Source organism: Meles meles, chromosome 20, assembly GCF_922984935.1.
Source record: "Meles meles chromosome 20, mMelMel3.1 paternal haplotype, whole genome shotgun sequence".
In the NCBI taxonomy this organism is placed as follows: Eukaryota; Metazoa; Chordata; class Mammalia; order Carnivora; family Mustelidae; genus Meles; species Meles meles.
In genome coordinates, this window is record NC_060085.1 from 48,764,496 (window position 1) to 48,780,462 (window position 15,967).

The window sequence follows — 15,967 nt, forward strand, 5'->3', positions numbered from 1 at the left end:
GCAGTGGCACAGGCTTTGGGTTTGGCAAACATCCAGGCATGCTCTCAGTGAATGCAGGCTGGTTCATGCCATCTCTCTGCTTTCCCTCTGCCTTGATACAGCTCACTTGTATCTCCCAGATGGGAGCTTACACATTTGTCTGGAGCCCTAATTTTTCAACCAATTCCCAGTGGACATTCTAAATCACCTGGCATTGGTGAGCAGCAGGGCTTACACTTACGGTACCCTAAGATTGTATATATTTTCATACATTAAAAGTTGTGCCTGAAGGTCTGATTCTAAGCACCCTGGTCTAGGTGTTGACTGAGATCCTCCCCTTTGGGATACTGACAGGTCTTGACGTACCCTCAACTCCTAGGGGTCACTAAAAATAAATAGTTTCCTTGGACAATCACAAAGGTTTGAGAGAAAACTGAAAGCTAGGGCAAGTCTGAACAGTAAGTTTCACCACCTACATAAGGCTACTCCTTCAAAACTAAAAAAAAAATAATTATTTTACCTATTACATAGAAACCAACAGAGAGTCAAGTGATGTGAATAAACTAAGTCATACATTCTGAACAGAACAACAAGATAAAACCTCAGGAAAAGACCTTAATTAAAAGGAAATAAGCACTTTACCTGATGGTTAAGTGTAAGCCCCACTGCTCACCAAATTCAGGATAAGAAATGATAAACACAGTAAGAACTGCAGCAAAAGAGAAAATGTAAGAAAGTACCAAACAGAAGTCACAGAGCTATAGAATTCAATAACTGAGCTGAAAAATATATTAAAGGGTTTCAACAGGAGACTAAATGAAGCAGAAAAAAGGATCAGTGAATGCAAGGACAGGGCAGTGGAACTCACCCAATCAAAGCAGGGGAAAAAAGTGAAAAAGAAAGTAAAGATAGGTTAAGACACTTACAGGACAATATCAAGTGGACTAATGTTGATATTATAGTGAACCAGAAGGAGAACAGAGAAGAAAAGGGGCAGAAAAGTCATTTAAAGAAATAATGACTAATAACTTCCTGAAATCAGAGTAGGAAAAAGACAACCAGATCTAGGAAGCCCAGAATGTTTCAAATAAGATGAATCCCAAGATACCAGAGCAACATATAATTAAAATGTCAAAAGTTAAATGAGAGACTCTTAAAAGCAACAAGAGTAAAACAACTTGATAATACAAGGAAGCCTCCATAAGGCTGTCGGCAGAGTTTTCAGCAGAAACTTTATATGCCAAAAGGAAGGTCATGATTATACAAAATGCAGAAAGAAAAAAAAATTCCAACAAATAATGCTCTTTCCAGCAATGTTATCATCTAGAATTGAAGGAGAGAGAGTTTTTCAGATAAGCAAAACCTAAAAAAGTTCATCAACACTACTGACATTACAAGAAATATTAAAGGGACTTCTTGAAGCTGAAAAAGAAAAGGTACTGGCTACTTACAAGAAAACACGGAAATATAAATCTCAGTGGTATAAGTAAACATATAGTAAATGTAGTGATTCATCTCTTACAATGCTAGCATCAAGGTTAAAAGACAAAAGTAGTAAAAATAACCTTAACTACAAAATTAGTTAAGGGATACACAAGATAAAATTTGACATCAAAAAGAAACTGGGGTGGAGGAGAATAGAAATGTGGAAATGTGGAGCTTTAGAAAGTGTTTACACTTTCTTTGCAATCAACTTAAAATAGACATAAATTGTTAAATGTAAACCTCACAGTAACCCCAAAGCATAACCTAGAGTTGATACACAAAGTATAAAGAGAAAGAAATCTAAGCACTAAAGATGGTCATTAATTCACAAAGAAAGAGAGCAAGAAATGAATAAGGAACAGCCAGAAAACATTTAGCAAAATAGCCATGGGTATCTATCAATAATTACTTTAAATTTGAATAATCTAAGTCTTCCATGCCATGGAGTGGCTGAATGGCTTTAAAAAACAAACAAACAAACAAACAAACAAACAAACAAAAAAAACAGAGAGAGAGCTGTCTATATGGTGCCTATAAGAGATTTACTTCACAAGGGCAAAAATGAACTACTGGGACTTCATCAAGATCAAAAGCTTTTGCACAGCAAAGAAACCAGTCAACAAAACCAAAAGACAACTGATATTCGCAATTGACTTATCAGATATTCGCAAATGACTTATCAGATAAAGGGCTAGTATCCAAAATCTGTAAGGAAGTTATCAAACTCAATACTCAAAGAACAAATAATCTGATCAGGAAATGGGCAGAAGACATAAACAGACATTTCTGCAAAGAAGTCATCTAAATGGCCAAGAGACACATGAAAAAGTGCTCAACATCACTCGGTATCAGGGAAATACAAATCAAAACCACAGTGAGATACCACCTCACACCAGTTAGAATGGCTAAAATTACTAGTCAGGAAGTGACAGATGAGGATGTGGAGAAAGGGGAACCCTCCTATACTGTTGGTGGGAATGCAAACTGGTGCAGCCACTCTGGAAAACAGTATGGAGGTTCCTCAGAAAGTTGAAAATAGAGCTACCCTATGACCTAACAATTACACTACTGGGTATTTACCCTAATGATACAAATGTAGTGATCTGAAGGGGCACATACACCTGAATGTTTATAGCAGCAATGTCCACAATAGTCAAACTACGGAAAGAACCTAGATGTCCATCAACAGATGAATGGATAAAGATGTGGTAATGGATAAAGATGCGCAATGGAATACTATGCAGCCATCAAAACCCCCCAAAATCTTACACACACCATACACAAAGATAAACTAAAAATGTATATAAGACCTCAACATGAGGCAGGGATCTATCAAAATCCTAGAGGAGAACATAGGCAGTAACCTCTTTGACATCAGCCACAGCAACTTCTTTCAAGACTTGTCTCCAAGGGCAAAAGAAAAAAAAATAAAAATGAAGTTTTGGGACTTCATAAGATCAAAAGCTTCTTCACAGCAAAAGAAACAGTCAACAAAATAAAGAAGCAATCCACAGAATGGGAGAAGATACTCACAAATTACACTACAGACAAAGGGCTGATATCCAAGATCTATAAAGAACTCCTCAAACTCAACATCCAAAAAACAGATAATCACATGGGCAAATTGGGCAGAAGACATGAACAGACACTTCTCCAAAGAAGACATACAAATGGCTAACAGACACATGAAAAAATGTTCATCATCTCTAGCCATTAGGGAGACTCAAATCAAAAACCACATTGAGATACCACCTTACACCAGTTAGAATGGCCAAAATTAACAAGACAGTAAACAGCGTGTGTTGGAGAGGATGTGGAGAAAGGGGAACCCTCTTACACTGTTGGTGGGAATGCAAGTTAGTGCAGCCACTTTGGAAAACAATGTGGAGATTCCTTAAGAAATTAAAAATAGAGCTACCCTATGACCCTGCAATTGCACTACTGTATATTTACCTCAAAGGTACTGATGTAGTGAAAAGAAGGGCCATCTGTACCCCAATATTCACAGCAGCACATGGCCACAGTCACTAACCTGTGGAAAGAACCAAGATGCCCTTCAACAGACAAATGGATAAAAAAGATATGGTCCATATATACAATGGAGTATTATGCCTCCATCAGAAAGGATGAATACCCGACTTTTGTATCAACATGGATGGGACTGGAAGAGATTATGCTGAGTGAAATAAGTCAAGCAGAGAGAGTCAAGTATCATATGGTTTCACTTACTTGTGGAACATAAGAAATAACACAGAGGACACTGGGTGAAGGAGAGGAGAACTGAGTTGGGGAAACTGGAGTGGGAGATGAACCATGAGAGACTGTGGACTCTGAGAAACAAACTGAGGGTTTTGGAGGGGAAGGAGGTGGGGGTAGGGAGGGCCTGGTGGTGGGTATTAAGGAGGGTATTAACGTATTGCATGAAGGTATTAATAAGGGTATTAACGTATTGCATGGAGCACTGGGTGTGGTGCATAAACAATGAATGTTGGAACATTGAAAAAATAAAATTAAATTAAAAAAAAAAACAAAACAAAATCTTGCCACTTGCAATGACATGGATGGAACTAGAGGGTATTATGCTAAGTGAAATAAGTCAATCAGAGAAAGACAATTATCATATGATCTCTCTGATATGAGGAATTTGATAGGCAGGACAGGGGGTTGTGGGGGGTAGGGAAGGAAAAAATGAAACAAGATAGGATTGGGAGAGAGACAAATCATAAGAGACTCTTAATCTGAAGAAACAAACTGGGGGTTGCTTGGGGAATGTGGCAGGAGGTTGGGTGGGTCATGGTGCTATGGTGAGTGCTGTGAATTGTGTAAGACTGATGATTCACAGACCTGTATCCCTGAAGCAAATAATATATGTTAATAAAATTTTTAAAATTAAATCAATAAATAAAAATAAGAGACTTACTTCAGATGTAACACATACAGACAGATAGTTGAGGGATGGATAAAGATATTCCATATAAATGGGAACTAAAAAATGCTTAAGTACTCTGCTTATAACAGACTAGACTGAAAACGAAGACTTAATAATAAAGACTTTACAATATGAAAAAGGGTCCAATCTAACAAGAATATATAACATTGATAAATATTTATATACCCAACATAGGAGCACAGAAATATATATGGTAAACATTAACAGAACTCAAGTGAGAAATAGCAATACATTAATAGTGGGGGACTTTAATATCCCACTTATGTCAATAGATAGATTATCCAAACAGAAAATCATTAAGGAAACATCAGTCTTAAATTACATGTTAAACCACATGGATTTAACGCATAAATGTAAGACATTCTTTCCAAAAGCAACAGAAAATATTTTCTTTCAATATGTTAGGCCATAAAATAAGCCTTTTAAACTGAAGAATACTGAAATCATATCAAGAATTTTTCCAACCACAATGGTATGAAACTAGATATCAATTACAAGAAAAAACTGCAAAATGCACACATATGTGGAGATTAAACAATATGCTAGTGAACAAGCAATAGTCAAAGAATAATCAAAAGAAAAAAATGTTGGAAATTCTTTGGAAATTAATTTTCCATGAAAATGGAATACAACATTCCGAAAGTTATGGGATGCAATGAAAGAAGTTTTAGTATAGATATTCACCGTGATAAATGCATACCTGAAGAAATAAGAAAGATCTTAGACAACCTAACCTTACACTCAAGGAACTAGAAAATGAAGAACAAATAAGTTCCAAGGAAGAAAACAGCAAAATCAAAGCCAAAAGAAATGAATCAGAGAGTAAGAAAACAATAGAACAGATTAATAAAGCTAGTAGCTGGTTCTTTAAAAAGATAAAGCTGATAAACCTTAGGTAAGCTCGGAAATACAAAGGATCGATAAAACTCCTTTGAATACTTATATGACAACAAATTTGACAACCTAGAATAAATGAGTAAATTCCTGGAAATATACAAGCTACCAAGACTGAATCATGATGAACACAAAATCTGAGCATACCAATTATTAGCAAGGAGATTGAGTCAATAATCAAAAACCTCATAAGCAAACGTCCAGGATCAGATGGCTTCACTGATGCGTTCTACACTAGGCATTCAAAGACTACCAATCTTTCTTAACTCTTCCAAAAGAGGAGAGGAGAGAACTCTTACAAACACATTTTACAAGGCCAGCATTATCACGATAATAAAACCAGACAAGGATGCCGCAAGAGACGAAAATTATAGGTCAATATCCCTGATGAGCAGAGATGTCAAAATCTCCAACAAAATACCACCAAATCAAATTCAGCAATACTTTAAAAATCAACCAATTTGATACACCATTTTAACACAATGAGAGTAAAAAGTTACATGATTACCTCAAGACATGAAAAAAAAGCATTTGAAAAAATTGAATATTGATTTATGGTAAGAACTCTCAACAAAGGGGTATAAAGAGAATGCACCTCAACATCATAAAGGCCATCTATGACAAGTCTACAACAAACATGGTACTTAGTGATCAAAAGCTGAAAGGTGTTTTGTTTTTTTTTTTAAGGCCAGGAATATGATAAAATATGTACACTTTTGGTACTTTTATTCAACACAGTATTGAAAATACCAACCAGAACAGCCAGAAGTGAAAAAGAAAAGAAATACAAGGTATTCAAATTGGAAAAGAAGAAATAAAGCTGTCACTATTTGCACATGAAATAATACTACATACAGACTAAAGAATCCATCAAAAATCTGTTAGAAATAAGCAAATTCAGTAAACTTACAGGATACAAAATCAGTATCAAAAATCTGCTGGATTTCTTTACACTAATGATCTCTCATAAAGAGAAATTAATGTGGATGGAGCTAGAAGATCTTAGGCTAAGCTAAATAAGTCAGTCAGAGAAAGATAAATACCATATTATTTCACTCATATGTGGATTTTAAGAAACAAAATGCGTGAACATAGGAGAAGGGAAGGAAAAATAAAATAAGATGAAAATTGAGAGGGAGGCATACCATAAGAGACACTGAACTTTAGGAAACAAATTGAGGGTTGCTGGTGGGCAGCTGGGTGGGGGGAAGGGATAATTGGGTGATGGGCATTAAGGAAGGCACTTGATGTAATGAGCACTGGGTGTTACATGCAACTGATGAACTACTAAATTTTATCCCTGAAACTAATTAAAAAAAAATTGTTTTAAAGAGAAATTAAGAAAGTCATTCATTCATAGTTACATCAAAAAGAATTCCTAGGAATAAATTTAACCAAGTAAGTGAGAGACCTATACACTGAACACTATTAAAAAATTAGTGAAAGAAATTGAAGACACAAATAAATGGAAGATATTCCATCCTCATAGACAGGAAGAATTAATACTGTTAAAATGTTCATACTACCCAAAGCATCCTAAATGTCCAGTGCAATCCCTATCAAAATGGCAGTGACATTTTCTTATAGAAAGAGAGCAAAGAATCCTGAAGTCTGTATGAAATCACAAAAACCTCCAAACAGTCAAATCAATCTTGAAAAACAGAAAAGCAAACCTGGAGGCATCATGTTCTTTGATTTCAAACTATATTACAAAGCTAGTAATAAAAAAATTATGGTAGTGGCATAAAAACAGACATATAGATCAATATACAGAATGGAGAGCCCATAAATAAATTCATACATATACAGTCAATTATTTATGAAAAGCAGCCAAGAATATACAATGAGGAAAGGAGAGTCTCGTCAATAAATGGTGTTGGAAAAATTGGACAGCCATATGCAAAAGGATGAAACTGGAACACTATCTTACACCATACACAAAAATTAACTCTAGGGGTGCCTGGGTGGCTCAGTGGATTAAGCCGCTGCCTTCAGCTCAGGTCATGATCTCAGGGTCCTGGGATCGAGCCCCGCATCGGGCTCTCTGCTCCGCAGGGAGCCTCCTTCCTCCTCTCTCTCTGCCTGCCTCTCTGCCTACTTGTGATCTCTCTCTCTGTCAAATAAATAAATAAAATCTTAAAAAAAATTAACTCTAGATTAAAGATATGAATGTAAAATGTGAAACATGAAATTCATAAAAGAAATCATAGGTGGCCAGCTCTGTGACTTTGGTGTTGGTGATGTTTTTTGGACCTACCCCCAAAACAAAGGAAACAAAAGCACAAATAAATAGGATTATATCAAACTAAAAAGCTTCTGCACAGCCCATGAAACCATCCATGAAATGAAACGGCAACTTACTGAATGAGAGAACATATTTGCAATCTTATAGAGATGGTCCCCAACTTATGATGGTTGCAGAAATCCAAAGAAAACAAAATCTCTAACTTGAAAAGATAGCTGTACTCTCATGTTCATAGGAGTATTATTTTTAATAGCCAAGATATAAAAACAATCTAAGTGTTCACTAATGGTTAATGGATAAAGAAAATGTGATATATACAATGGAATATTATGCAGCCATCAAAGAACAAAATCTCACCCTTTGCAACATATGGGTAGACCTTGAGAGCATGATGTTAAATGAAAAAAGTCAGACAGAATAAGGTAAATACTGTATTACCTCATATGTGAATCAAAACAAAAACAAAAGAAAAAACAAAACAAATAATTAAAGAAACAAACAAAACAAACAAACAAAAAAACCACCCCAAGCTCATGGTTGAACAGATCGGTGGTTACTACAGGGATTGGGGGTGGATGAAATCAGTTGAGGCATTAAAAAGTACTAACTTTCAGCTATAAATTAACTAAGTCATGGAGATATAATATATAGCATAGGACCAAAGTAAATACTAGTGAATTGCATGTTTAAAAGTTAAGAGAGTAGACCTTAAAGTCTTTGCCCCTCCCCCCAAAAAATTTGCCACTACATATGGTTATGGAGGTAAACTGGAGTTATGGTTAACATTTTGAACTATATACTAATATTGAATCATTAAGTTGTATACTCGAAATACCAAATACCTCTAAATTTAAAAAAAAAAGTCCTTTTTTTGATGGAGCATACTATTCTAAATTAAATTAATTACTCTCTAAGCACATGGGAGATATATTTCACTCCTGGCTTCTGTTGCTCTTAAGATGCCAGTTGCCAGTTCAAGCGTCATTCACATGAAAGTAATGCCTTTGTGCTTATTTTTAGGTTCATCTCGTCTCTCTTTCCCACATACTCACCATGACGTGTATAGAAGTGGGCCTGTTTTTATTATTTCTTTCATTTTTGTCACTGTGGAATTAATAAGTGGCCTTCCATCTGTTATGAAAATTTCTTTGCTGTCATCTCTTCAAATATTATGTCTTGATCATGCTTTCTCACATCTACTTTTGGAACTCTGGTTAAATGTAATTTATTTATTTCAATTCCATTTTTGGTCCTATTTTTAATTATAATTATTTTTTTCTATCACTACATGTTCTATTTTGTTCTCTGTTTTTCCTCCAAAACTGCTTCGTCTTTTTGAGGTCTCTTCTTCTCATACTTTAAATTTCTTGTTTCTTTTAGCAGATTCATCATTTTCTTTTATAATCTATACTTTATAGGTCTAACACAGATTTTATTTATTGGTCTATTTCTGCTGGCTTTTGCTCTGGTGCCGCACTTTGTGTTCTGTGATTTTTATATCTTTGTGAGAATTTTTGAAGCCTTATTTAAAAGTGAATTCTAGAAAGAATTTGCTTTTGTCTAGTCCAGGTATATGGCGGAGTACCAATATCCTGGGAAAAACCTTAAATTTTAGTCTTAAGGATTTTAGGGTCAAGGGAGAGGTACAAATTGGACTCCAAATTCACTGGTACTACATTTTAAGATGGGCAGTTTTCTTTGAAGTCCTCTGCAGAGTTAGGTTTACTTCTCATTTACCCTAAAATGAGAATTCCAGCTTAATAGAGTAGGGTCCTATTAGATTCTCCCCCCCAGTCCCCCCTGGCTATTTGGCTCTGGCTTACTCCATCCTGGTTGTGACACTCCATCAGAGATGTGGGAGTTGAAGCTCAGGGTCACCAAGTTCAACAAATGCTCTCAAATTTAAAGCCAACATTAGTCCCTGCTTTCAGTATTTAGTCTTACGTGTTTCTTACTTTGGCTTATTGATACCTTTAAGCAGAGAGATTTAGAATATTTCCTTCACACACTATACAAAAACTGGAAACAATCCAAGTATCTATCGAGAGAGGAAGGAATAAATTGTATTGCACTCATATAATATATTACACTGCAGCAATAAAAACAAACACCAATCGATTATGCAATATAGATGAATCTCACATTTTGTTGAGTGAAAAAAAAAGCATATTACATAATTCCACTTATGACATCCAAGAGCAGGCAAAAGAAAACAGTGTTAATAGCCACATCATTGGCTATTATGACTTGGTTGTGGGCTTGGGTTAATTAGGGAGAGCCATGAAGGAAATCTCTGCGGCTCTGGAGATGTTCCAGACCTTGATCTGATGGTGGTTACAGAGGTATAAAAACTCAGCTAGCTGCACACTCAGGATTAGTGCACTTTATATGCGTTCATGTATATATGTTATACCTCAATAAAGTAAAAGAAAAATTACCTCCAATTTTAGTTGGTTTGGCCACAGTACTTCATCTGCCTTACTAGTGCAAATAAAAAGCCAAGTGCTTTACAAATATAAGGGATTTATATTCATTACCTACATTGCCGGTCTGAAGTGGAAGATTGGACAGTTATTTAGAGAAAGCAATGAGAACATAAAATTACCACTTCTCCCTTTTTGGCAATAGAATTTTAATTTTTTTATCCTAACAACTCATTTCATTTTGCTTTTATAATCAGTATCTGAATGAGTGGAAACGCCTCATTGAGAAAATGTATTAAAACAAAGTATTAAGTAATATAATTGCAGATATAATTCCTAAAGGTATAGTAAAGCTATCATTTTTGTAACAAAAGTCTTGAAAATGAATGTACTTTTAATTCTTTAATGAATGCTACCACGAAGACCACAGGCAGTTAGATCTGAAGGAATGTGATTAATTTTTCTAATGCTTCATTTCTAGATACCTGTATCCTTTCTACCACCGCACACTCAAGGTACTTTTTTCATGTCTAAGTGCAACTCATCTATAAACTACATTTCTGTAGAGCAGTTTATTAATAGAGAAGATTTATTTTATTAGCAAAAGGAAAGGAGTAGTTAAATCCATATATTTACTTATTTAATAGCCACTGTTTACACATTAGCTAACAGGATCATTAATTTTTTTTTGCAAACGAAGAACATGAAGTGGGTAACAAATTATAGATGATGCAAGATGCTTATCCTCAGCATAGTGAAGCTTGCAACTAACGGTTTACGGGTGGAATGAGCCATATATGTTATATATCTTTGTTTCCCTTGCTAGGTTTACCTAACTGCCTAACATACAATAGGATCTCAGTAATGTCTGTCAAGTAAATAAAGAATAATGATAGTCTACCCTTTAACATATATATTTTTAAAATTATGTCCCCAACCTTTAGTGGTCTCAAATAAGTTTCACAGTAATAAAATGGGAAAAGAACATTATAACAATTATTTTTATGGATGAATAGGAGCATGTATGGTTACCATTTTTTAAAAGCAAAATGCTGCAGGATATATACGGGAATACTTATGTGCAAGGAAACAAATTGTTAACCACTTGATTACTAAGCATTAACAATTGAAATCAACAAGTGTTCACTACAAGACAATTTTTATATGGCATTCAGCTGAATGTGGGCATTCCCACAATACAGAAGACATCACTTCAGTCTACTTGGGAGCTGAGCCCCTTTATCGTAAGTGGTCCCAAACAGTTTTGGGATGATGCTGTAAGGGGATCCTAGGACAAAAAAAAAATGGGTCTCTTTGATTTAACAACTGAATGACTATGATAGCTGCCAAGGAATCCTACAAAAGAGTTAGGTGTGGGTAGCTTCAGTAGCTAGTATTTTTGGGTAGTTTGTTTGCTTTTATTTGGTTATCCCTCACATTACTCCAATCAAGCAGGGTTACACATTGTGTTTTGCTACATAATTTGTTCATATTCCTTTGATTCTCCTAAAATCAAAGATGAATAAGATGCCCACCAGTTTGAAACTTAGACGCGCTGCTTCTGCTGTACTGTAGGGACCAGCTCTGTTGGAAGAGCCACGCTGAATGACCTTTTGTAAGGAATAATTTCTACACACCTTGTTTTTCATCACTAATAACGGTGATGAAATTACTGACCTCACAGAGTAGTTGTTCTAAATGAACGAGATTATACTCTATTTCAAGTGCCTTATACTTTGCCTGGAACATAAAAAGTACTCAATAAACATTAGCTATCTTCATTATTGTCTTCTTCTTCATCTTTTATATTATCAGTCGTATTAGACTTTAGCTATCTTCACTATTATCTTCTTCTTCATCATCTTTTATATTATCATTAATATTTTGGCTAAGAGTCCAGACTTCGGAATCAGACCTGAGATCCTGTCCTGGATCTGTCACTGGAGAGATACACAACCTTAAAAAAAAGACTTCCTATTTCTCATCCTCAGCTTTTCTATCTTCAAATTGGGAATAAAAAAGAGCCAAGCCCTTAATGCATTTAGTTGTTACAGTAATTAACTGAGAGGATAAGGTCATAACTTTAGGGCAGTGCCTACCACACAGTAAATACAATCAATGTAAGTGATGATAATGCCATCTCTCTATAAGAGAGTCAGTATCTCAAGAGCAGGTTATTCATCTCCATAGTATGGTTCATCTCTGAATTCATGGGGCCAAACATTGAAGAAGAGATACAGAAGGGGATGCAACGTCAGAGAACCCTGTGTGTCATGGGGGTACTTCCAGATCAAGAAAAGAAGTGGGGAAGATGAGAGGGAGAGTTTGATTTGATTAAAAAGGACCTTGTAGGGGATTTACATATTACTTTTTGTAGTCCAAGGAAACCTGTAGTATCCTTCACAGAGCAGTTTTACCAAATCAGCCAGGCTTAGAAAACATTAGTGATGGAGGGACTTAATCACAGCTCCTTGGAAAAACATGCCTATGATTCAAGATCTCTGTCAGGCTATTAGATCCAGGGCTAACTTTGCTAGAATTACCTGGCTATTTGCCTTAGTATCTAATTTAAAATGTCTTCATTCTTATTTTAAGATTTTATTTATTTATTTTAGAGAGAGAATGTGTGTGTGAGAGTGTGAATTGGAAGTGCAGAGGGTGAGGGAAAGAATCTCAAGCAGACTCCCCACTCAGTATAGAGCCTGACATGGGGCTTCATCTCACAGTCCTGGAATCATGACCTGAACAGAAACCAAGAGTTGGATGCCAAACAAACTGGGGCACCCAGGTGCCCTTAAAATGCCCTTATTCTTATTTATTTATTTATTTATTTATTTTTTAAATATTTTATTTATTTATTTGATAGAGAGAGACCACAAGCAGGCAGAGAGGCAGGTAGAGAGAGAGGGAGGAAGCAGGCTCCCTGCTAAGCAGAGAGCCCGATGTGGGGCTCGATCCCAGGACCCCGAGATCATGACCTGAGCTGAAGGCAGAGGCTTTAACCCACTGAGCCACCCAGGCGCCCCAAAAATGCCCTTATTCTTAATGATGCCTCTGTGAACCGGCTTGAGTGTATTTAGAGCTGCCAAAATGGTGGCACCAAGGACTCTATCTAAAGGTAGCTAAAAAACAACAGGGAACAAAGACATATTTGTGGTTTGCTTTTGTCTTAGAGTCCTGAGGCTTTCATTGTCGTAGTAAAGAACAATTTACAGAATTTACCGGTTGCCCTTTTTGCTTACATTCTCAGCTTAGAGATATTTTCTAACAACAAATGCCTCCAGGTCTTTGTCTTTATGACAAAATGCCTTCTTATGGCCCTTATCGTTCTCCTGTCTCCCATTCCTCCAAGTCCTCCTTAATCTTACAGTCACTCCACTTACCTTTTTGATAGCAGATGGCCTATAAACAATTTCAGTGGTCATGGCCATCAGATAACACCTGTCTTCCACCCAAACATACAAGAATAAACTCTCTAGGAGAGTGAGAAAAGAGAGGAGAGATTTGCTGTTGGAGGCCTGAATTCTCTTATCTCTTCAAGAGTTTACCCTGATTTAGAGGATTCTCCCCCTCCTTGCTATCACTTACATATTCTCATGTCACAAAGGCAAATCTGGGGAAAAGACATGCTAACCAGAGCTTCTTACTATCCTGTGTAGCTGGTGTTATTGAAGAAATTAAATCAGTTGGAAAATGAGTGGAGAGAGACAGTAATTCTGCAACTCCTGAAAGCATTGTTCATCCTAGCTGCTTTTTTATGGGGGGAAAATAGGTTACGCAAATTAAAGAAGTAAAACACATTTTTCCCCTTTTTACTACTTGACTGCTAAATGCTTTACAGCTTTGTAATTTGGAAAGAGTGGTTCAACTCCTTTTGCGCCTTACTTTATCATGCTATATAATTACATCTGTTAAAGCCCAGGATCTATTTTGCTTTTCATGCACGCATACAGTACATCATCACAAGTAACATTTCTTTTTGATGTTGCTGGTTGCTTAGCACATTCATTTGTATTTTTTACCCTATTAGCACCAATCCCAGTAATCAGTTTTAAAAAGCATCTTCTCATTGTGACTTGCCTTACTTTCATGAAGGCTACAAAAGATAAATTGTAAAGTCTGTATGCAGAAGTTTCAAACCAACTGTTTATTTTTCTTCCTTCCTCCCTCCCCTTTACCCTTCATCTAAGTTCTTTTGTCTGCCACATGCCAATTTGAATTAGTGGTCCAGATTTTGAAATTGGGAAATTTCATTTGCAGCTGACTGGAAATGGCTCTTTAGATGGGGGTGATGGGGCAAATGGGGCCCAATGCTCCATTTTGAATAGTTCCTTTCCTTCCTTACAGGCTCCTGGACACCTTACTTGGTTAATTCATACTCCTTGCCTGAATTGTGAGGGCATTTGAGGTCATGAGTTCTAAATGTTGAAGGCACAGTTGTTATTCCTTTGTTTTTGCTTCAAGTTGAGGAACCTTCATACATCCTAGCTATCTCTAAAGGGTTAAACCCATCCGATGGGCTTCATGCTTTCCTTAACATCCCGTGGTTCAACGTTATGTTGAAATCATGGCACTCCTGCTCTGTAACCAGGAGGATGAATTACCTGGCACTTTTGGAAGACAATGTACATGATTATAGAGTTACAACTCTAGTTGTGTTTGGTCTCTTTGGCACAAATAACCTATTCCCAGGAACCTAAACCTGATGTAAAAAAACGAAAATATACAAAATATACAGGTAGAAGGATATTCATTGAAATGTCTGTAACAGCCGGGAAAGTTTTAAAATGTTAATAGGAAGACTGTGTTAAAACACAAAAAACGTGTTAAGTGAAAAAGGGCAAAAGCAAAATGGCACACACTAAGCCTCTAGGGATATATGAAAATATAGAATGGCCAGGTTGAACTTGAAGAAAGTAATTTCTTTTTTTCTCCTTCTTCCCCTCAAGACATGTAAAGTGCTGTGTGTAAATGAAATCACTAAACAATTATCAAGCCTGCCAATTTCTTCCCCCTTTTAACATGGAGATGTAATTGACTTTCCTCAAGAAAAAAATGTCTGGAGATCTAGATGTAACAAATATCCCCAAGAGAACTGAGAACTTCAGTGAGGGGAAGAAGCTAAAGCCTTTTCAGTCTTACTCACCAAATCCAAACAAGCTGATTGGTGAGTGTAGCCTCTCTTACCCAGTAAGTCTTAGCATATGTAAAGATATTGTATGGATTGCCAATTTTTGAATTGGGAAGGTACTCCCTTAAGACTCCGAAAAAAAAAAAAAGAAAAGAAAAGAAAAGATATAATTTCATATGATCATCTCAATAGAGACATACAAAGCATTTTACAGAATTCAACACTGGTTCATTATAAAAAACTCTTAATAAATTAAGTACAAAACTAACACACCTCAACATAATAAAGACCATATGTGACAAGCCCACAGCTAACATCATAATGAATGATGATAAGTTAAGACCTTTACCTCTAAGATCAGGAACAGGACTGGGTGCCCACTCTCATCATTTCTATTCAACATAATATTGGAAGCCCTAGCCAGAGCAATTAGGCAAGAAGAAGGAACAAAAGACATCATAATTGGAAAGAAAGAAGTAAATTTTCTCTGTTTACAGATAATGGGATTTTATATATAGAAAATCCTAAAGACTCCACCAAAAAACTCATTAGATGTAGTCAACAAAATCAGTAAAGTTCAAGACACAAAATTAATGTACAAAAATCAGTAGCTTTCCTACACACAAACAACAGAGTAACTGAAAAATAAAGAAAATGACCCCATTTGCAGTAGCATAAAAAACAATAAAATAGTTAGGAATAAATTTAACCAATGAGGCAAAATGTCTTTATAATGAAACTTACAAATTAATGATGAAAGAAATCAGAGAAGACACAAATAAATGGTAATATATCTATGTTTATGGATTAGAAGAATTAATATTGTTAAAATGTCCACACTACTAAAAGCCACCTACAGA